This window comes from Oncorhynchus clarkii, chromosome 10 (genome assembly GCF_045791955.1).
Source record: "Oncorhynchus clarkii lewisi isolate Uvic-CL-2024 chromosome 10, UVic_Ocla_1.0, whole genome shotgun sequence".
Classification (NCBI taxonomy): domain Eukaryota; kingdom Metazoa; phylum Chordata; class Actinopteri; order Salmoniformes; family Salmonidae; genus Oncorhynchus; species Oncorhynchus clarkii.
In genome coordinates, this window is record NC_092156.1 from 62052156 (window position 1) to 62074644 (window position 22489).

General features: G+C 42.0%; 1 protein-coding gene, 1 long non-coding RNA gene and 1 pseudogene across 2 annotated transcripts in view; 1 reads left to right on the forward strand and 2 right to left on the reverse strand.

The window, feature by feature from the left end:
* LOC139418947 (uncharacterized) overlaps window positions 1–22489 on the forward strand; it is a 349701-nt gene that overhangs the window by 189791 nt on the left and 137421 nt on the right. The window lies entirely within an intron of this gene.
* Window positions 998–21475, reverse strand: LOC139418927 (uncharacterized; annotated as a pseudogene).
* Window positions 4524–7156, reverse strand: LOC139418933 (uncharacterized). Its single transcript, XR_011635366.1, has 3 exons — window positions 6998–7156; window positions 6553–6797; window positions 4524–5573 (listed from the first exon to the last, which is right to left on the reverse strand). It is a non-coding gene; the product is annotated as an uncharacterized lncRNA (long non-coding RNA).

Consider the following 22489-nt stretch of genomic DNA (forward strand, 5'->3'; position numbering starts at 1 on the left):
ATGCAGAATAGGGTGAAAGATGTGATGTACACAGTGTACAAAACATTATGAACACCTTCAGAATATTGAGTTGCACCCCCTTTTGCCCTCAGGACAGCCTCAATTCATCGGGACATGGACTCTACAAGGCATCGGAAGTGTTCCACAGGGATGTTGGCCCATGTTGACTCCAATGCTTCCAAACAGTTGTCAGGTTGGCAGGAAGGCACCTACTATTAGTGATGCTGCGTTTGATACCAGAGCTCCGAGGCATGCGTTGAAATCTCTAAGCAGTTTACTTCGAAGCAGTGTGCCGATGCTTGTATAATTTTATCAGAAGCACGTGATCAATGACGTCCGAAACTTTGTTTTGTCAATTAGCCACCTGATTGCTTTGGTATTGGTTTCTGTAGAAGACAAAAAGGCTATCATATGCTACAGCGTGTGTGACGTCATCTATAATAATTTGGCTGTTCTAATTTCTTTTGATCAGCAGGTGCCACTAGTGTACACTGTGTTGATCAAAGCCTCAAGTAATGAACCGATTTTGAACATAATTGGCTGGAAATACTCAGTGCTTAAAAAACCTGTTTCCCCATCACTATCTACTACCATACCCCGTTCAAACACACTTAGATATTTTGTCTTGCACATTCACCCTCTGAATGGCAGACATACACAATCCATGTCTAAATGTTTTCAATGCTTAAAAATGATTTAATCTGTCTCTTCATCTATAGAGATTGAAGTGGATTTAACAGGTGAAATCAATAAGGGATCATATCTTACACATGGTCAGTCTGTCATGGAAAGAGAAGTTCCTAATGTTTTGTACACTGTCTATTAAGGGATGAAAGTCTCAATGAAAGTCAGACTGAAAAGTTAAATTTTGCATTAAACATAAACAAGTTTAAAATACACCATATAAAAATCACACATACGTCTCAACTAAAACTCTGCATGAACTTGAGAAACTGCATTCACTTTCTCATTAAAAGTGTATTGGGTGGGGCGGATAGTTGATTGAATGTAATGAAAATAATAAAGCCTACGCAACAATGTAACAGATGTTTTATGTCTGAATGCAATAATCAACAATGAAATCTGTTAGTCGTTATTCCAAATGCATCTGTGGGTCTTTTCTGCTGACAACAAATTAATATGTCTTTATTGCACGGTTTGATCAAAACATCAGAAGCTATCCAGAAGAATGATTACTTTCTATGTTATAGAGTGGAATGATTTTTCTGCTGGTGTATCCTGAGGTAGCTCCTCTCTGAGAATCTCTTCCTGCAGTGCGTTTTGGTAAGTGGCCTCTCTCCCGTGTGGACCTTCAGGTGATTCTTCAGCTGGTTCTGGCGGGTGAACTTCTTCTCACACTGGGGGCAGCTGAAGGGTCTCTCCCCTGTGTGGACCCTCTGGTGCCTCTTCAGGTCACCAGCCTGGGCAAAGCACATGTGACACTGGGTACAGCTGAAGGGTTTCACCCCTGTGTGGACCATCTGGTGCCTCTTCAGGCTGGATGAGTGTGAAAAACTGGCCCGGCACAGATGGCAGCTGAATGGTTTCTCCCCCGTGTGTATTCTCTGGTGGACCTCCACCTGTTTGGGGAAACTGAAGGCTTTCCCACAGAATGAACACGGGAAGCGCTTCTCTTTGCCACCAGATCTGATGATAGCGTTACTACTACTGTCATTTGTCAATTGGCTTGTGTAGACATTTAGTGCACAAGCATTGTCTGAGGTCTGGTTTAACAGGAGGAGAGTGTGAGAAGGATGAAGGCCAGGGAGTGTCTGTGTTGTCACAGGGTCCATGTTCCAGTTGATAGATCCTATAGAAGGCAGGCTGAAGGCAGCATCTGTTAGGGGGTTAACCTGAGGTGCCATCAGTCTCTCTGAATCACAACTATAGGAGCAGGAAGGAGCATCGCTAGCTGAGTCTTTGTCTGTTCTCTCCAGCTGAATACAGACACCTCCCTGCAGACCTAATCTACACCTCGTCCTGGTCTCAGCCAGTCTGTTGTCATGGAGACTAAATTCGGATGTTGTTTTGTGTTCCACTGTCTGTTTCTGGTTGTGGTTACAGGGTTGTTCGCCAGCCCAGAGTATAGGACGCTGTCCCATCCACTGACCTCTACTATGTTGTGTCTGGCCCTGGCCTGCTCAGTGATGTTGTCCCCTGGGATCTTGGCTGCACCAGTCTTTGAATCCAAGATGGCCGCCCAGTGTCCTTTGTTAGCCTCCAGCCAACCACCTGCGGGAAGAGGTTACACTTCAGAAACATGTCAGAGAAATCTACATATGGAGTTTAATGGAAAAAATAGCCAGGCGTATCATTATTCCCATTGAAGATCTATTACTGTATGTAGGTTATATGTATTTCTCCCTTACCTTGATCCCCCATCTTTAGTCCACTCAGCAGATCAATGCTATCTGGTCCGTCTTCTATTGTCTCCTTTTTGACCAGCAGCAGATCAGGCTTCCCATTCTCCATGTCTACTGACTGTAAGAGATAGAGTGAGAGGATGTTGGATCAGGAAATCTTATATGAGCACCCTATGATTGGACAATGAGGGATTGCTTTGAGTATTATGCAAACGTGTTAGTCGATTTGATTACTTGACACTTTACTGGTTTTATTATTCAAAAGGCATGGTCCGACACTTAAAACAAAATTAATCAACACCTGGGCCTGTATCATAGTAAGAGTGCTGATCTGGGATCAGGTCCCCACCTGCCTACATAGTCTTTAAAAGGTGAAACTGATCAGCACTCCTACTCTAAGATACTTCGTGGATATAGGCTCTGACATTTTTTATTGAACCTTTATTTAACTAGACAAGTCAGTTAAGAACAAATTCTTATTTACAATGGCCTACCCCGGCCAAATCCGGACGACACTGGGCCAATTGTGCGCCGCCCTCTGGGACTCCCAATCACAGCCAGATGTGATGCAGCCTGGATTCGAACCCGGAACTGCAGTGACGACTCTTGTACTGAGATGCAGTCTTAGACCACCGCGCCACTCGGGAGACCTAATACCATTCAGACAGTAGTTCACAGTGGGCTCACCTCAGTGAGACTGTGTGTGGTCCTGTGCTGCTTAGTTGGTTCCTCTGTGGGTTCAGGAGGAGGTGTAGTCTGGTTGTCCTCCATGACCATGATCCCCTCAGGGTTCCCCAGATCCTCCTCATAACCCTCCTCCTTCACCAGCAGTACCTCTGGACCCTCCTCATCCTGGAAGAGACAAGTGATACAGATTACACAGACATAAACTCCCTCAGGTACGTACACACAAATAACATACTTTCAACATGGAGTGTTTACCCATCCCCACTACGTTTGAGTCCTGTACTGTAGTTACAGAATGACTTCAATGTTAAACCCATCATGGTGGACATAAATATGATGTGGGTAAATATGAGTCAGCTATGATAAGTCAAATCATCATCAGACAAACCTGACTAAAGTATTTTGACGTGTACAGTAGGTGTTTGTTAGTGTGTGGGTATATTTAGGAAGTGTATATTAGTTATAAAGCGCTGTTGGGTGTATGTAGAACAGGGTGAGATCAGATGTGATGTATACTAAAGAGAGTCTCAATAAAAGTCTTAGAATGAAACGTCCAATTGTTTCATTAAAACAAATACACCATAATATTTTTTTTTATCGTCATGAACCGCATTAATTCTCTCATTAAGTGTTTTGGGAAAATAATTCAGTAGTTGAACGGAAATAATGAAGTAGGTATTTGTGAAAATGATGTGTGACTTGCTTTATCATAATCAGTCCAATTGACCCCAAAACACATTCTGAGTGTTATACAGCGCTGAAAAGGGAGAATGCTTTCTAATGAGACCATCATGGCCAACTCTACTCCAAATTACATGAAAATGACAGGCCATTGCATGCGGAGTATCACCAAGTCCATGTTGGAAAAAAACGCAGTCAAAGTTTGCAGTTACTTTTAAAAGACATTTATTAAAATAATGAATAACTATTTACTTAATACAAACAATACATGAAATCCATTGACATGAGTACCCATGTTCTTTTTCTCTTATGCTCACACACACATTATTTAAATTACATCTTGCTCCAACTATACAGATATAGTATCTGTCTACATTGTCGTTGCGCACACACATATGGATGCACATGTGCACACAATTGTACACAAACTTCATATACAAAAGTATCTGGACACCCCTTCAAATGAATGGATTTGGCTATTTTAGCCACACCCATTACTGACAGGTGTATAAAAGAGCACACAACCAGGCAATCTCCATAGACAAACATTGGCAGTAGAATGGCCTTACTGAAGAGCTCAGTGACTTTCAATACGGCACAGTCATAGGATGCCACACTTCCAACAAGTCAGTTCGTCAAATTTCTGCCCTGCTAGAGCTGCCCCGGTCAACTGTAAGTGCTGTTATTGTGAAGTGGAAACGTCTAGGAGCAACAGCGGCTCACCCGCAAAGTGGTAGGCCACACAAGCTCAAAGAACGAGAAGCTCAAAATCGTCTGTCCTTAGTTACAGAACTCACTACTGAGTTCCAAACTGCCTCTGGAAGCCACATCAGCACAATAACTGTTCGTTGGGAGCTTCATGAAATGGGTTTCCATGGCCGAGCAGCCGCACACAAGCCTAAGATCACCATGCGCAACGCCAAGCGTCGGCTGGAGTGGTGTAAAGCGCGGCGCCATTGGACTCTGGAGCAGTGGAAACACTTCACCATCTGGCAGTCCGACGGACGAATCTGGGTTTGGCGGACACCAGGAGAATGCTACCTGCCCCAATGCATAGTGCCAACTGTAAAGTTTGGTGGAGGAGGAATAATGGTCTGGGGCTGTATTTTATGGTTTGGGCTAGGCCCCTTAGTTCCAGTGAAGGGAAATCTTAACGCTGCAGCATTCAATAACATTCTACATGATTCTGTGCTTCCAAATTTGTGGCAGCAGATCAGGGAAGACCCTTTCCTGTTTCAGCATGACAATGCCCCCATGCGAGGTCCATACAGAAATGTTTTTTTGAGATTGGTGTGGAAGAACTTGACTGGCTTGCACAGAGCCCTGACCTCAACCCCATCAAAACACCTTTGGGAAGAATTAAAACGACAACTGCGAGCCAGGCCTAATCGTTTAACATCGGTGCCTGACCTCACTAATTCTTGTGGCTGAATGGAATTAACCTTACATTAACCTCACACAGTTTTGTAGGAATGAGGTTTGGGCAGTAGGCCTAATACATTATTACAGCATATTGGCTATATGATTGGCCTGCCAATATTGTTAATCAGACCATATTATATGTCAAAATAGATCAGTTGGTTTAGCACTTGTGAGGCATGAATTTAAATAATTAGTTTTTTTAATTTTACTGGACTGATGGTACCTGCATCTGATGGTCAACGAGGTCAAATCACGACATCAGTGATCTTCAGGTCGAAAAGTCGGGGGCTCTAGAAAGATGCCAGAGTTTCCGACTTGGAATTCCGAGTTGGATGACCAGAGAGAGGGGACACCGTCTTCCACCTGATGGCGAAACTCGAGTTGCACCGCATCTGCCTCATGCACAAATTCATGTTGTTCCTATGACCAGAGAGAGTTAAATATTCCTTAATACTAAAATCAACACGACGAGCTGCTAATAAATATAATCAAATGCAGGGCTATCGATACTTGGCTACTCATTCATTGCAGCTGCAGCCCGAGCGGAAGTACGGAGAAGCATGTTTTGTAATAGTGTTGAATAAAAACAGTGCCAGTGCTGAATATAAACTTAAACTCACTCATAAAAAATTCAGCTCTTTGCTGTATTCGGTGACAGTCTCTCTGTGGTCATGGTTTTAAAAATTATTAAATCTTACGTAGGTTAGGAGCTTATAACACTTGGCTGTGGCCAGGGTCATGGAAGCTCTGTAGCCACGGTGATTTGAGCTATCCGATTGAGCAGCACAGTAGGTCCACCCGATTTTGTCACAGATTTGCCGGTCAGCCGGGTAGGCGGAGTTTGTCTCGTGGGAACACTTTGTTTACCCGGAGCAGGACTTTTGAATCAAGTGCACCTACCGGCAACAGCTCAACACAATTTTTTTTAAAGGAGAGCAAGCCTTTATTATTCGTTTGCTTTTCTACAGAAATATATGGTGATCGACTAGGAATGCCTTGAAGATCGACCGGTTGGCGAACACTGATCTAGTGGAAAGCCTTCACAGAAGAGTGGAGGCTTTTATAGCAGCAAAAGGGGGGGGGGGGACCAACTCCATACTAATGCCCATGGTTGTGGAATAAGATGTTCGACAAGCAGGTGTCCACATACTTTTGTTCATGTAGTATACAAGCAACAGAATGAGCTAAAATTGGTCAATGTAAGCTCTGGTCTCTAAGCAACAACTAAAATGAGAAATGTTAAAGAAAATCTGACAACATACACACGTCACCAGAGAGTAAGGTCTGACAGTCTCTTTGGATCCGGTTCATGTGGGCTTTGGTTAGAGTCTTTGCCGCTGGCTTGAGCTGACAAACGTTTGGTACAAACATAAGTATCAAGATTTAGGAAAACACTCACCATGAACACGCATTAACGCTTTTGTAACACACACAGGACTTGGTCTCAAATGTCAGAAGCACCAGGATGTCTGCCCTCTTAAATCCTGGGCTCTGTCCTGGGAGCGGCATCGCATGGACATCGGCGAAGTTGTTGACAATTCGCCGAGTGTCCTCGTAGGACAGCACCTGTTTTCTGGCGAGACCACCACACTTCTTCCTTGGAGCCTCACCATGTTCCTTGTAGAACTTTATCACTGCAGTCAGCTTTTTGTAGAAATTATGAAATCAGAAAATAATTAATTTTTAATTTAATTATGTGCTGAAAGGTACAATGTAATATCCACTGTTTTATTTCTATTCACAGCCTACCACAATTTTTCTTAAATACCTCATGGAACTTAATATTGTTGCAACCCCAATAAGAACAGAAAACATTAAGTTGTATTACTCTAATGAAAACTTACACGTGTCGGAACTTGAAGGTTTCTCTGCAGATTTGCTGGCTATCAAAGAAATATGTCCTCTGATGTTTCCTTTTTGTTAGTTCCTGTTCGAAGTGACCGTTTCCTTGCAGAGGTTCATGGAACCAGAGATCTCGCCAATGAGCACTAGATGTTTTTCATCTGAAAAATAAGACAACAATATAGAATTCTTTAACATTTAGTCATCATCTATTCTAGACAATACATTTTTAAAGTAATATAAACATGTTCAATAAAACACAAACTACGCAACCTGCACATCTTGAAATGTATGTTTGAATCACACACACTTTTACTAGTAGTGTAAATGGGTCAGGTTTGATATAAAGAAATGTCATAACTTTGTAGATGGCCATTTCATGCATTTATGTAACCTGTCTTTAGGACAAATATCAACACCACACACAGGTCCCATAAGTTACTGCAAATGTTTTATGGGTTACACATTCTCTCTCTCGCCCACACCACACACAGGTCCCATAAGTTACTATCTAGATATGTAGGTTGCATGGGCTACACATCCCCCACTTCAGCTCTCCATTCCAAGCCACACATTCACTCACAGTTGGATTTAATACACTAACAGTTAGCTAGTCAGTCTACGTGTGCCTCATCACACCCAGACACAGACACAGAAAACACGCACACATTACACACTCAGTCATATAAACTTGACTAATAGTTGAATGGCAAGCACTTACCATTGTTGAGTTAGCCAATTCATCTGGTCACGTCTCTTGACCATCTCCTCAGGGGTAAAAATAAAATATCACGGCTTCCCTTTATTGAACTCGCAAGCCTTTTAAATTTCTTGCCCAGCACCATATTTCCCCTCAATCGACTGAAGCGCCTTAATTGACGGATCCACCATTAATGGGTTGCCTCCTCAAGGTGCTCGGACTCGACTTCAGTGAGCTTGTCAGAGTCGCTTATGACGTTGCTCTGTGGCGCAGGGTCAAAAAGTAGTCGGCAATAAGTTGATGCCACTGATCGTCTGAACCAGCCCCCAGCACAACATTACTTTCATTTTTTTAATCAAGCGATTTCTCTCTCCCGGGAATCCATCAACGCAGTAGAAAGCTACGCTAGCTAGCTAAGGTGTGTAGGCAGTAGTGACAGTGTAACTATGTATGATGGGTTTTGAAGTGCAAGAGAGCACTTTCTTTTCCCGATGATGATACAATACAGTAGCTTTGATTGGGAAAACAGGAAAATCATTCGATTGAATAGCCTATTGTAGCTTGATTCAAAATAGATAGCGAGCTAACTATTTTGTAATTCATTCGTGATTTCGGAATAGAGGAGGGTTTTGACAGTGCAGATAAACTAGTGCCGCGAAAGCCTGGTGTGTTACAAGCTAGCATCCACCAAACGGATGGGAAAGTGCTACGTTTCATCCTACATTTATACGACTAAAACTATATTTATACTGAATTTGGCAATAATACATACAGATAATGAAAGCAAAGACATTGTTTTGTTAAAACCAAATGAAACCCCCAAATAGCAAAAAGTCAACAATTTGACAAAAACACAATTTATATGCAAATGAGTCTTTGCGACTACCGACTGATTATGATAGAGCGCGCCACATATAGCCTACACCAGGGATGGGCAACTGACAGCGCCCCTTTTGTCTGTGGATTAACCCCGTCTCTTCAACCCATGGCAAAATGTGTAGAACTGCAGGAAATTAACTCTAAAACTATTTTTTTTTTTTTTAATCTTTGCTGTCAAGAAGGGGGCTGCTAAAATGCTTTACTTGCTAAATGTAGCTTAGGGCCCCCCAAAGGCTAGAGCCAGCTCTGACTGAGTTCTGATATTTTGTGGCCCCCGCCCCCATCAAAGTTGCCCATCCCTGGCCTGCACAGTACAAACACAATATGTAATAACCTTTTTAGGCACAAACATACACACACACCTATATCTATCTATCTATATCTATATATCTATATATATCTAGATATATATCTATATATCTATCTATCTATCTATATATATATATATATATATATACATATACATACAGTGCCTTGCGAAAGTATTCGGCCCCCTTGAACTTTGCGACCTTTTGCCACATTTCAGGCTTCAAACATAAAGATATAAAACTGTATTTTTTTGTGAAGAATCAACAACAAGTGGGACATAATCATGAAGTGGAACGACATTTATTGGATATTTCAAACTTTTTTAACAAATCAAAAACTGAAAAATTGGGCGTGCAAAATTATTCAGCCCCCTTAAGTTAATACTTTGTAGCGCCACCTTTTGCTGCGATTACAGCTGTAAGTCGCTTGGGGTATGTCTATCAGTTTTGCACATCGAGAGACTGAAATTTTTTCCCATTCCTCCTTGCAAAACAGCTCGAGCTCAGTGAGGTTGGATGGAGAGCATTTGTGAACAGCAGTTTTCAGTTCTTTCCACAGATTCAGGATTGGATTCAGGTCTGGACTTTGACTTGGCCATTCTAACACCTAGATATGTTTATTTTTGAACCATTCCATTGTAGATTTTGCTTTATGTTTTGGATCATTGTCTTGTTGGAAGACAAATCTCCGTCCCAGTCTCAGGTCTTTTGCAGACTCCATCAGGTTTTCTTCCAGAATGGTCCTGTATTTGGCTCCATCCATCTTCCCATCAATTTTAACCATCTTCCCTGTCCCTGCTGAAGAAAAGCAGGCCCAAACCATGATGCTGCCACCACCATGTTTGACAGTGGGGATGGTGTGTTCAGGGTGATGAGCTGTGTTGCTTTTACGCCAAACATAACGTTTTGCATTGTTGCCAAAAAGTTCAATTTTGGTTTCATCTGACCAGAGCACCTTCTTCCACATGTTTGGTGTGTCTCCCAGGTGGCTTGTGGCAAACTTTAAACAACACTTTTTATGGATATCTTTAAGAAATGGCTTTCTTCTTGCCACTCTTCCATAAAGGCCAGATTTGTGCAATATACGACTGATTGTTGTCCTATGGACAGAGTCTCCCACCTCAGCTGTAGATCTCTGCAGTTCATCCAGAGTGATCATGGGCCTCTTGGCTGCATCTCTGATCAGTCTTCTCCTTGTATGAGCTGAAAGTTTAGAGGGACGGCCAGGTCTTGGTAGATTTGCAGTGGTCTGATACTCCTTCCATTTCAATATTATCGCTTGCACAGTGCTCCTTGGGATGTTTAAAGCTTGGGAAATCTTTTTGTATCCAAATCCGGCTTTAAACTTCTTCACAACTGTATCTCGGACCTGCCTGGTGTGTTCCTTGTTCTTCATGATGCTCTCTGCGCTTTTAACGGACCTCTGAGACTATCACAGTGCAGGTGCATTTATACGGAGACTTGATTACACACAGGTGGATTGTATTTATCATCATTAGTCATTTAGGTCAACATTGGATCATTCAGAGATCCTCACTAAACTTCTGGAGAGAGTTTGCTGCACTGAAAGTAAAGGGGCTGAATAATTTTGCACGCCCAATTTTTCAGTTTCTGATTTGTTAAAAAAGTTTGAAATATCCAATAAATGTCGTTCCACTTCATGATTGTGTCCCACTTTAGAACTTTATCACTGCAGTCAGCTTTTTGTAGAAATTATGAAATCAGAAAATAATTAATTTTTAAACATGCCTTTATGTGCTGAAAGGTACAATGTAATCTCCACTGTTTTATTTCTATTCACAGCCTACCACAATTTTTCTTAAATACCTCATGGAACTTAATATTGTTGCAACCCCAATAAGAACAGAAAACATTAAGTTGTATTACTCTAATGAAAACTTACACGTGTCGGAACTTGAAGGTTTCTCTGCAGATTTGCTGGCTATCAAAGAAATATGTCCTCTGATGTTTCCTTTTTGTTAGTTCCTGTTCGAAGTGACCGTTTCCTTGCAGAGGTTCATGGAACCAGAGATCTCGCCAATGAGCACTAGATGTTTTTCATCTGAAAAATAAGACAACAATATATAATTCTTTAACATTCAGTCATCATCTATTCTAGACAATACATTTTTAAAGTAATAAACATGTTCAATAAAACACAAACTACGCAACCTGCACATCTTGAAATGTATGTTTGAATCACACACACTTTTACTAGTAGTGTAAATGGGTCAGGTTTGATATAAAGAAATGTCATAACTTTGTAGATGGCCATTTCATGCATTTATGTAACCTGTCTTTAGGACAAATATCAACACCACACACAGGTCCCATAAGTTACTGCAAATGTTTTATGGGTTACACATTCTCTCTCTCGCCCACACCACACACAGGTCCCATAAGTTACTATCTAGATATGTAGGTTGCATGGGCTACACATCCCCCACTTCAGCTCTCCATTCCAAGCCACACATTCACTCACAGTTGGATTTAATACACTAACAGTTAGCTAGTCAGTCTACGTGTGCCTCATCACACCCAGACACTGACAGATACAGACACAGAAAACACGCACACATTACACACTCAGTCATATAAACTTGACTAATAGTTGAATGGCAAGCACTTACCATTGTTGAGTTAGCCAATTCATCTGGTCACGTCTCTTGACCATCTCCTCAGGGGTAAAAATAAAATATCACGGCTTCCCTTTATTGAACTCGCAAGCCTTTTAAATTTCTTGCCCAGCACCATATTTCCCCTCAATCGACTGAAGCGCCTTAATTGACGGATCCACCATTAATGGGTTGCCTCCTCAAGGTGCTCGGACTCGACTTCAGTGAGCTTGTCAGAGTCGCTTATGACGTTGCTCTGTGGCGCAGGGTCAAAAAGTAGTCGGCAATAAGTTGATGCCACTGATCGTCTGAACCAGCCCCCAGCACAACATTACTTTCATTTTTTTAATCAAGCGATTTCTCTCTCCCGGGAATCCATCAACGCAGTAGAAAGCTACGCTAGCTAGCTAAGGTGTGTAGGCAGTAGTGACAGTGTAACTATGTATGATGGGTTTTGAAGTGCAAGAGAGCACTTTCTTTTCCCGATGATGATACAATACAGTAGCTTTGATTGGGAAAACAGGAAAATCATTCGATTGAATAGCCTATTGTAGCTTGATTCAAAATAGATAGCGAGCTAACTATTTTGTAATTCATTCGTGATTTCGGAATAGAGGAGGGTTTTGACAGTGCAGATAAACTAGTGCCGCGAAAGCCTGGTGTGTTACAAGCTAGCATCCACCAAACGGATGGGAAAGTGCTACGTTTCATCCTACATTTATACGACTAAAACTATATTTATACTGAATTTGGCAATAATACATACAGATAATGAAAGCAAAGACATTGTTTTGTTAAAACCAAATGAAACCCCCAAATAGCAAAAAGTCAACAATTTGACAAAAACACAATTTATATGCAAATGAGTCTTTGCGACTACCGACTGATTATGATAGAGCGCGCCACATATAGCCTACACCAGGGATGGGCAACTGACAGCGCCCCTTTTGTCTGTGGATTAACCCCGTCTCTTCAACCCATGGCAAAATGTGTAGAACTGCAGGAAATTAACTCTAAAACTATTTTTTTTTTTTTTAAATCTTTGCTGTCAAGAAGGGGGCTGCTAAAATGCTTTACTTGCTAAATGTAGCTTAGGGCCCCCCAAAGGCTAGAGCCAGCTCTGACTGAGTTCTGATATTTTGTGGCCCCCGCCCCCATCAAAGTTGCCCATCCCTGGCCTGCACAGTACAAACACAATATGTAATAACCTTTTTAGGCACAAACATACACACACACCTATATCTATCTATATCTATATATCTATATATCTATATATATCTATATATATATCTATATATATATATATATATATATATATATACACATATACATACAGTGCCTTGCGAAAGTATTCGGCCCCCTTGAACTTTGCGACCTTTTGCCACATTTCAGGCTTCAAACATAAAGATATAAAACTGTATTTTTTTGTGAAGAATCAACAACAAGTGGGACATAATCATGAAGTGGAACGACATTTATTGGATATTTCAAACTTTTTTAACAAATCAAAAACTGAAAAATTGGGCGTGCAAAATTATTCAGCCCCCTTAAGTTAATACTTTGTAGCGCCACCTTTTGCTGCGATTACAGCTGTAAGTCGCTTGGGGTATGTCTATCAGTTTTGCACATCGAGAGACTGAAATTTTTTCCCATTCCTCCTTGCAAAACAGCTCGAGCTCAGTGAGGTTGGATGGAGAGCATTTGTGAACAGCAGTTTTCAGTTCTTTCCACAGATTCAGGATTGGATTCAGGTCTGGACTTTGACTTGGCCATTCTAACACCTAGATATGTTTATTTTTGAACCATTCCATTGTAGATTTTGCTTTATGTTTTGGATCATTGTCTTGTTGGAAGACAAATCTCCGTCCCAGTCTCAGGTCTTTTGCAGACTCCATCAGGTTTTCTTCCAGAATGGTCCTGTATTTGGCTCCATCCATCTTCCCATCAATTTTAACCATCTTCCCTGTCCCTGCTGAAGAAAAGCAGGCCCAAACCATGATGCTGCCACCACCATGTTTGACAGTGGGGATGGTGTGTTCAGGGTGATGAGCTGTGTTGCTTTTACGCCAAACATAACGTTTTGCATTGTTGCCAAAAAGTTCAATTTTGGTTTCATCTGACCAGAGCACCTTCTTCCACATGTTTGGTGTGTCTCCCAGGTGGCTTGTGGCAAACTTTAAACAACACTTTTTATGGATATCTTTAAGAAATGGCTTTCTTCTTGCCACTCTTCCATAAAGGCCAGATTTGTGCAATATACAACTGATTGTTGTCCTATGGACAGAGTCTCCCACCTCAGCTGTAGATCTCTGCAGTTCATCCAGAGTGATCATGGGCCTCTTGGCTGCATCTCTGATCAGTCTTCTCCTTGTATGAGCTGAAAGTTTAGAGGGACGGCCAGGTCTTGGTAGATTTGCAGTGGTCTGATACTCCTTCCATTTCAATATTATCGCTTGCACAGTGCTCCTTGGGATGTTTAAAGCTTGGGAAATCTTTTTGTATCCAAATCCGGCTTTAAACTTCTTCACAACTGTATCTCGGACCTGCCTGGTGTGTTCCTTGTTCTTCATGATGCTCTCTGCGCTTTTAACGGACCTCTGAGACTATCACAGTGCAGGTGCATTTATACAGAGACTTGATTACACACAGGTGGATTGTATTTATCATCATTAGTCATTTAGGTCAACATTGGATCATTCAGAGATCCTCACTAAACTTCTGGAGAGAGTTTGCTGCACTGAAAGTAAAGGGGCTGAATAATTTTGCACGCCCAATTTTTCAGTTTCTGATTTGTTAAAAAAGTTTGAAATATCCAATAAATGTCGTTCCACTTCATGATTGTGTCCCACTTGTTGTTGATTCTTCACAAAAAAATACAGTTTTATATATTTATGTTTGAAGCTTGAAATGTGGCAAAAGGTCGCAAAGTTCAAGGGGGCCGAATACTTTCGCAAGGCACTGTATATATATATATATATATATATATATATAATCATGTCTGGATGCAGTATTCTACCCAGAAATATTCAACACTGAAATCTGTTACTCTCATTATTCCAAATGCATTTGTGAGTATTTTTCTGCTGACAACAATGAAAATGAATCTTTATATTTAATACATCTAAAAATCTGAAGCTATTGAGTGGAATGTTTTTTCTGCTGGTGTATCCTGAGATAGCTCATCTCTGAGAATGTCTTCCCGTACAGGCAAATGGCCTCTCTCACGTGTGGACCTTCATGTGCATCTTTAGCTGATGCTGGCGGGTGAATCTCTTCTCACACTGGGGGCAACTGTAGGGTCTCTCACCCGTGTGGACCCTATGGTGCCTCTTCAGGTCACCAGCTTGGGCGAAGTGCATGTGACACTGGGTACAGCTGAAGGGTTTCACCCCTGTGTGAACCCTCTGGTGCCTCTTCAGAGTGCCAGCCTGGGCAAAGCGCATGTGACACTGGGTACAGCTGAAGGGTTTCACCCCTGTGTGGATCCTCTGGTGAACCTCCACCTTCTGGAGGCAGCTGAAGCCTTTGTTACAGAACATGCAGAGGAACCGTTTCTCTTTACCATTGCCTGATGTGGCTCCCCCTCCCTGAGTCTGGGCTCTAGCCCTGTCGTTTGAGTTCAATACCTGATCGAAAAGGACACGGCTGTGTAAATCGGAAGGCCCCATCAATGTGGACACTGGGTCACAATCCCTGAACGTGTGTAACGGGGAGTGGGTCGTGACATTTAGATTTGTCTCTAAGCTTTCCCTGTAATCTAAGACATCTCTGCCCTGTGAGTTTCCGTCTCCTAGGTGACTATTTGCATTCCATGTGGGAGGAACGTCATCCTCCACTTTCACAGTCACCTCATCTACGACCAGACTCTCCCCTTTCTTATCTAGGCACCCTTCAGAGTATACACTACAGTACCGGTTCCAGTCCCCTCTAGACAGATCAGTTTGTGTCACTAAACACAAGGATATGTTGCCAGGGCCCATCTCTGTAGCGTAAGAACAAGATGAATCATCACCGCCAGTGTCTAAAGCGTTACCATCACCATCCCCACGGGAATTAAACTTTCTCTGGCTCTGGTGAAATACTGGTAAGTACTCTGAGCCGGGAGCAGGAAGACAGCCCAGTATCCTCGGCCCCAGTCTCTTTGGGTCTGATCTGTGATCAGATCCTGTTTGTAAGAGACTGTGTGTTACAGTTAAAGTCTTGGTGTCTGTCTCTGACTTGAGGACGGTGTTCGGCATTCCACTGACCTCCGTGATGCTGCGACAGGTCCTTGGCTGTGCTTGGGCGGTGGTGGGGTCCTCTCTGTCTACAGAGGGCGTGTCAGCCGTTCCAGTCTGGATGTCTCTGCTGTGCCGTGGGTCCTCCTCTCCTTCAGACCTCTCTAGCTTGACACCAGGACCTTCAGCCTCTGCAGACTGACACAAGAAGAGAGGACGTTATTACCGGTACATTAGTTGAATTGGATAACAATGTGAAGTCTCACAAAGCTCACCTATGGCAGATAAATGAGGATATACTGTACATGTAAGCAAGTGAATAGCTGAGGGGAGCGTTCTGAAATAAATGGGCCACATTTGATTTACAAAGTACCTAATTTTTTATGCAACACTATTCCACTAACTTCTATCACGATAACGTGCTGGGTTGAGGTTCCACTCCCCTCATCAACAGTGATTGGTTGGTCATCTCTCCATTCATTGTGTCCCGCTGACTTCACAAAGGTCCTGTAGCCTCCAGTGAGATGTCCTTCACCTGAGAGAGAGATTGGGGGAAAAGCAGTGGTTAGGTTAGCTACTGTCAATGCTCAGCATCAGTGATTGACCAGAGCTGAGAACCGGCACATCAAATTTTCTACTGCTTGAACTCCTGTTCCTCTTATAGAATATTAGCTCAAAAGTATTGTGGAAATCCTGCACACACACACATACAAATATATATATATATATTTATTTATATATATAATAAACAGTACCTGCACCCAAAATGAGTACTGGTACCTATTTAAGTCAAGCATTGTCAACATACACTATACACTATTGACACTGTCTACAATTAGCAAGGATGTAAGGTAACACTTCTCATAACTTCTTGATATACTATTTATTGATTTCTATATTATGTTCCATGTATCATTGTTTTCATTTAGTAAATGACAGAAAATGCAGTAAATCAAGAATCGGGTTAGAATATATTGTTTCTTTGTGCAAGAGAGTTAGTCTTCGTACCAGTTGTTTTAGCTAACATTACACTCCTTGTCACATCTATGGAGCACAAGGAGTGGAATTAAGTAGCTAAACAGAGACAGCAACCAGGCTACAATATAGCTAGCTAGCTAAGTAAGTCAACTAATCAGTTGAGTTACTGCTACTGTGAGGTATACTCAAAGTCGATATTCACGTAATAAGGAATTCCCCTTTACCACGCCCACAAATTTGAGAAAACAAACATTGTTTCCCATTTACCTTTACTGTAAAAGAGACAACTTCGTAGTCGATTTTTTTGTATACAGAAATAACAAAACATGCCGAAAAGCTGCGGTGTTGTTCAATGCACATGTAAACAGGTCAAAAATCCTGACCTACGGATCACCACTAAGGAAAAGAGCCTGCGAAAAGAGCTCTGTGGCTTCAGGCTATTCAGCTTGGGAAATGTGGGGACCCGGTGTTCAAGTAGGTTACACGTAGTAGCTATGTGTTTGGAAAACATTTCATCATATGTAAGACATTTAGCTTGTTTAGTATAGTCCATTTGTAACTCCACTCACTACTTGTAGCTGTAAAATACATTTTTGTGTTGTTGGTCTTGGCTAGCTTAATGTTCCAGTCGGTAACTAGCTAGCACTCACTCCACTCACGTGGCTGCAAGCGACGTCATGAAAAGTGTCATGAGGAAAGCCCTACAACATTACTAGTGAAAAGGGTCAGGTTTTTGCTGTGAGTCAATGGGGTAACCTACAAAGCATTCACACCCCTTGACTTTTTTTCACATTGTGTTACAGCCTGTATTTAAAATTGATAAAATTTAGGTTTTTTTTGGTCCCATAATGTTAAATTGGAAATATGTTTGTCATTAAAAAATAAATAATAATTCAAATGAAAAGCTGAAATGTCTTGAGTCAATGTATTCAACCCCTTTTTATGGCAAGCCTAAATAAGTTCAGGAGTAAAGATTTGCTTAACAAGTCACAATGAGTTGCAAGGACTCACTTTGTGTGCCATAATAGTATTTAACATGATTTTTGAATGACTACCTCATCTTTGTACCCATAAAATTATCTGTAAGGTCGAGCAGTGAATTTCAAACACAGATTCGACCACAAAGACCAGGGAGGTTTTCCAATGCCTCGCTAAGAGCACCTATTGGTAGATAGGTAAAACATTTAGAAAGCAGACATTGAATATCTATCTTGATCAGTTGTGCACCGGGGCCTCCCACTCCTCTTTCTATTCTGGCTAGGGCCAGTTTGCGCTATTCTGTGAAGGGAGTAGTACACAGCGTTTTACAAGATCTTCAGTTTCTTGGCAATTTCTCACATGGAATAGCCTTCAATTCTCAGAACAAGAATAGACTGATGCGTTTCAGAATAAAATGATTTGTTTCTGGACATTTTGAGCCTGTAATCAAACCAACATGCTGATGCTCCAGATACACAACTAGTCTAAAGATGGCCAGTTTTATTGCTTCTTTAATCAGAACAACAGTTGTCAGCTGTGCTAACAAAATAGCTAAAAGGTTTTCTAATGATCAATTAGCCTTTTTAAATGATCAACTTGGATTAGCTAACACAACGTGCCATTGGAAAATAGGAGTGATGGTTGCTGATAATGGGCCTCTGTACACCTATGTAGATAGTCCATTAAAAATCTGCCGTTTCCAGCTACAATAGTCATTTACAACATTAACAATGTCTACATTGTATTTCTGATCAATTTGATGTTATTTTAATGGACAAAAATTTTGCTTTTCTTTCAAAAATAAGGACATTTCTAAGTGACCCCAAAATGTTTAACTGTAGTGTACCTAGAAAGACCCACAGCTGTAATCGCGACCAAAGGTGACTCAGAGGTGTGAATACTTATGTAAATTAGAAATGTCTATTTCATTATCAATAAATTAGCAAAACATTTCAAACAACATGTTTTCACTTTATCATTACTGGGTATTGTGTGGAGATGGTTGAGAGTAATTAAAACCAATTTGAATCCAACCTGTAACACAACAAATTGTGGAATAAGTAAAAGTGTTTGAATACTTTTTGAAGGCACTGTAGGTAACAATTTCAACTGAGACCATCCTAGGCAGAGATCTCTGTAAATATTGTATTGTTTAAGTGTTTTTTTTATAGCATTTTTTTCATCAACTTTTGGTTTTGATAATGTGTTGATAAATGAACTGAAATTTCTGGTGGTAACCCACGGAATTGCAGAACTGATTATGGCAAGTCAGTTTATATTTGACTTGGCTAGCTAGCTCGTTGATGTGATTTCAATGATGCAGCAACACCAGATCAACAGCATCGCTTTTTGCCCCCCTGCCCCAATTCCTAGCTGTGTGAGGGGATGCAGAGGCTCCCTTTTGTAGGGGGTGTGGTGGTCCTACTGTCGCTTTTACAGTCACCGAACCATCACCCAGGTGGGTGCTACATTTTAGTGGTGGATGATCCAGCCTACCTACTAAGGAGAAGCTGTGACAATTGAAGACAAGGTGCAAGATGAAGAGCTCCGTGGCCTGTCTGTCAATGTCTCTTCCTCGCTGCCAAGCCTGGCTGTACTACCTACAGTACAGTAAATTCAGAAAGTATTCAGACCCCATGACTTTTTCCACATTCTGTTACTTTACAGACATTCTAAAATTGATTAAACAGTTTTTTTCCCACATCAATCTACACACAATACCCCATAATGGCAAAGCAAAAATAGTTTTAGGGAAATTTTAGCAAACATATTCAAAATAAATAACTGAAATATTACAACATAAGTATTCAGACCCTTTACTCAGTTCTTTGAAGCACCTTTGGCAGTAATTAGAGCCTCGGGTCTTCTTGGGTATGACGCTACAACCTTGGCACACCTGTATTTGGGGAGTTTCTCCCATTCTTCTCCGCAGATCCTCAAGATCTGTCAGGTTGGATGCGGACCATCCCTGCACAGCTATTTTCAGGTCTCTCCAGAGTTATTCGATCGGGTTTAAATCCGGGCTCTGGCTGGGCCACTCAAGGACATTCAGACTTGTCCCGAAGCAACTCCTGCGTTGTCTTGGCGTGTTTAGGGTGAGTGTCTGAGTGTTTAGGGTCGTTGTCCTGTTGGAAGGTGAACCTTCGCCCCAGTCTGAGGTCCTGAACGCTCTGTAGCAAGTTATCAAGGATCTCTCTGTACTTTACTCTGTTCATCTTCCCCTCGATCCTGACGAGTCTCCCAGTCCCTGCCGCTGAAAAACATCCCCACTGCATGATGCTGCCACCACCACGCTTCACCGTAGGGAGTGTGCCAGGTTTCCTCCAGAAGTAACGCTTGGCATTCAGGCCAAAGAGTTCTTTCTTGGTTTCATCAGACCAGAGAATCTTGTTTCTCATGATCTGAGAGACTTTAGGTGCCTTTTGGAAAACACCAAGCGGGCTGTCATGTGCTGTTACTGAGGAGTGGCTTCCGTCTGGCCACACTACCATAAAGGCCTGATTGGTGGAGTGCTGCAGAGATGGTTGTCCTTCAGGGAGGTTCTCCCATCTCCACAGAGGAACTCTGGAGCTTTGTCAGAGTGACTATTGGGTTCTTGGTCACCTCCCTGACCAAGGCCTTTCTCCCCCGATTGCTCAGTTTGGCCGGGTGGTGAGCTCTAGGAAGTCTTGGTGGTTCCAAACTTCTTCCATTTAAGAATGATGGAATGATTGCCACTGTGTTCCTGGGATTTTCAACATTGCAGAATTATTTTGGGCACCCTTCCTCAGATCTGTATCGCAACACAATCCTGTCTTGTGGCTCTACGGACAATTCCTTCGACCTCATGGCTTCGTTTTTGCTCTGACATGCACTGTCAAATGTGGTACCTTATATACAAGTGTGTGCCTTTCCAAATCCATTGAATTTACCACAGGTAGACTCCAATCAAATTGTAGAAACATCTCAAGGATGACCATTGGAAACAGGAAACACCTGAGCTCAATGTCGAGTCTCATAGCAAACGGTCTGAATACTTATGTAAATAAGGTATCTGTTTTTATTTTTACACATTAGCAAAAAATCTGAAAAACCTGTTTTCCCTTTGTCCTATAATTAAAGCTGTGGAAGACCATCGCCCAAGAACTGCCAGATCCCTACATTTGTTTTGTTCAATTGTTTTTTGTTTTTAAAGCGACTGTGCGATTCTACTTGTAATTAAAAGCGACATATACAGATATATACAGACCTAATTCTGGGTAACACATCTGAACATATGTGCAGTGGTGAACGGGTTGACAGGCACTAACGTTACGCTATGAACGGCTTAAGGCCGTGCATCCTCGACGGTCGTCTAAATGTACCTCTTGCCATTCCTCTGTATCGGTCGAGGATCTTGACACTACTGGGACGACTGGCGAGGACGCGCTCTCGGGCTGTCCTTTCTGCGCGCTCCCGTGCCACCTTCGATTCCAGCAGTTTTCTCCGCAATGCCCTGTTTTCTTTCTGGCTTTGAGTTATTTCCAAACGAAACACTGCATAGTCGTCATCTACGAGTTTACAGATCTCTGCCACGGCTGCATTCGCTAGAACCTCCATGATGGAGGCTACTTGAGTGTGAAAAATCATACAGTTAGCCATAGTTGGCTAACTTTAGCAGCTAGCTAGTTAGCTATCAAACAAATCCTGTCTCCAACTCGAACTAAACACAACATGGGATGTGCAGTTAAATTAATCATATTTTGAGTTCCAGGACGTTAAAACGTCTAAATAAAAACGCTAACGTGAAAGTTGTTCTTCTCTTCCGTTTACTTGTCCGTTTCCTTCAGACAACACGCTGTATTGCGAATTATTGCCATTCTCTGGCCGGAGTGTGAAACACACAGTTAAATATCTAATAGCCTCACACCCATTGGTGCAGGCCCGGTGGACTAGATAAGTCTATATACACTATATATTCAATAGTATGTGGACATCCCTTCAAATTAGTGGATTCTGCTATTTCAGCCATACCCTTTGCTGACAGGTGTATAAAATCGAGCACACTGCCATGCAATCTCCATAGACAAACATTGGCAGTAGAATGCCCCTACTGAAGAGCTCAGTAACTTTCAACGTGGCACCGTCCTGGGATTCCACCTTTCCAACAAGTCAGTTTGTCAAATTTATGCCCTACTAGAGCTTCCCAAGTCAACTGTAAGTGCTTTTATTGTGAAGTGGAAACATCTAGGAGCGTCAGCCGCGAAGTGGTAGGCCACACAAGCTCACAGAACTGGACCGCCGAGTGCTGAAGCGCGTAGCTGGAGAGTGATGAATCACGCTTCACCATCTTGCAGTCTGACGTACAAATATGGGTTTGGTGGATGCCAGGAGAACTCTACCTGCCCCAATGCATAGTTCCAACTGTAAAGTTTGGTGGAAGAGGAATAATCGTCTGGGGCTGTTTTTCATTGTTCAGGCTAGGTCCCTTAGTTCAGGTGAAGAGAAATCTTAAAGCTACAGCATAGAATGACATTCTAGACGGTTCAGAGCTTCCAACTTTGTTGCAACAGTTTCAGCATGACAATGCCCCCTGTGCATAAAGCGAGGTCCATACATAAACGGTTTGTCGAGATCGGTGTGGAATAACTTGACTGGCTTGCACTTAGCCCTGACCTCAATCCCATCGAACACATTTGGGGTGAATTGGAACACTGAGGCCTAATCCAACATCAGTTCCCAACCTGACTAATGCTCTAGTGGCTGAATGGAAGCAAGTTCCCACAACAATGTTCCAACATCTCGTGGAAAGTCTCCCCAGAAGAGAGGAGGCTGTTATGGGGGGAACAAAACTATATTA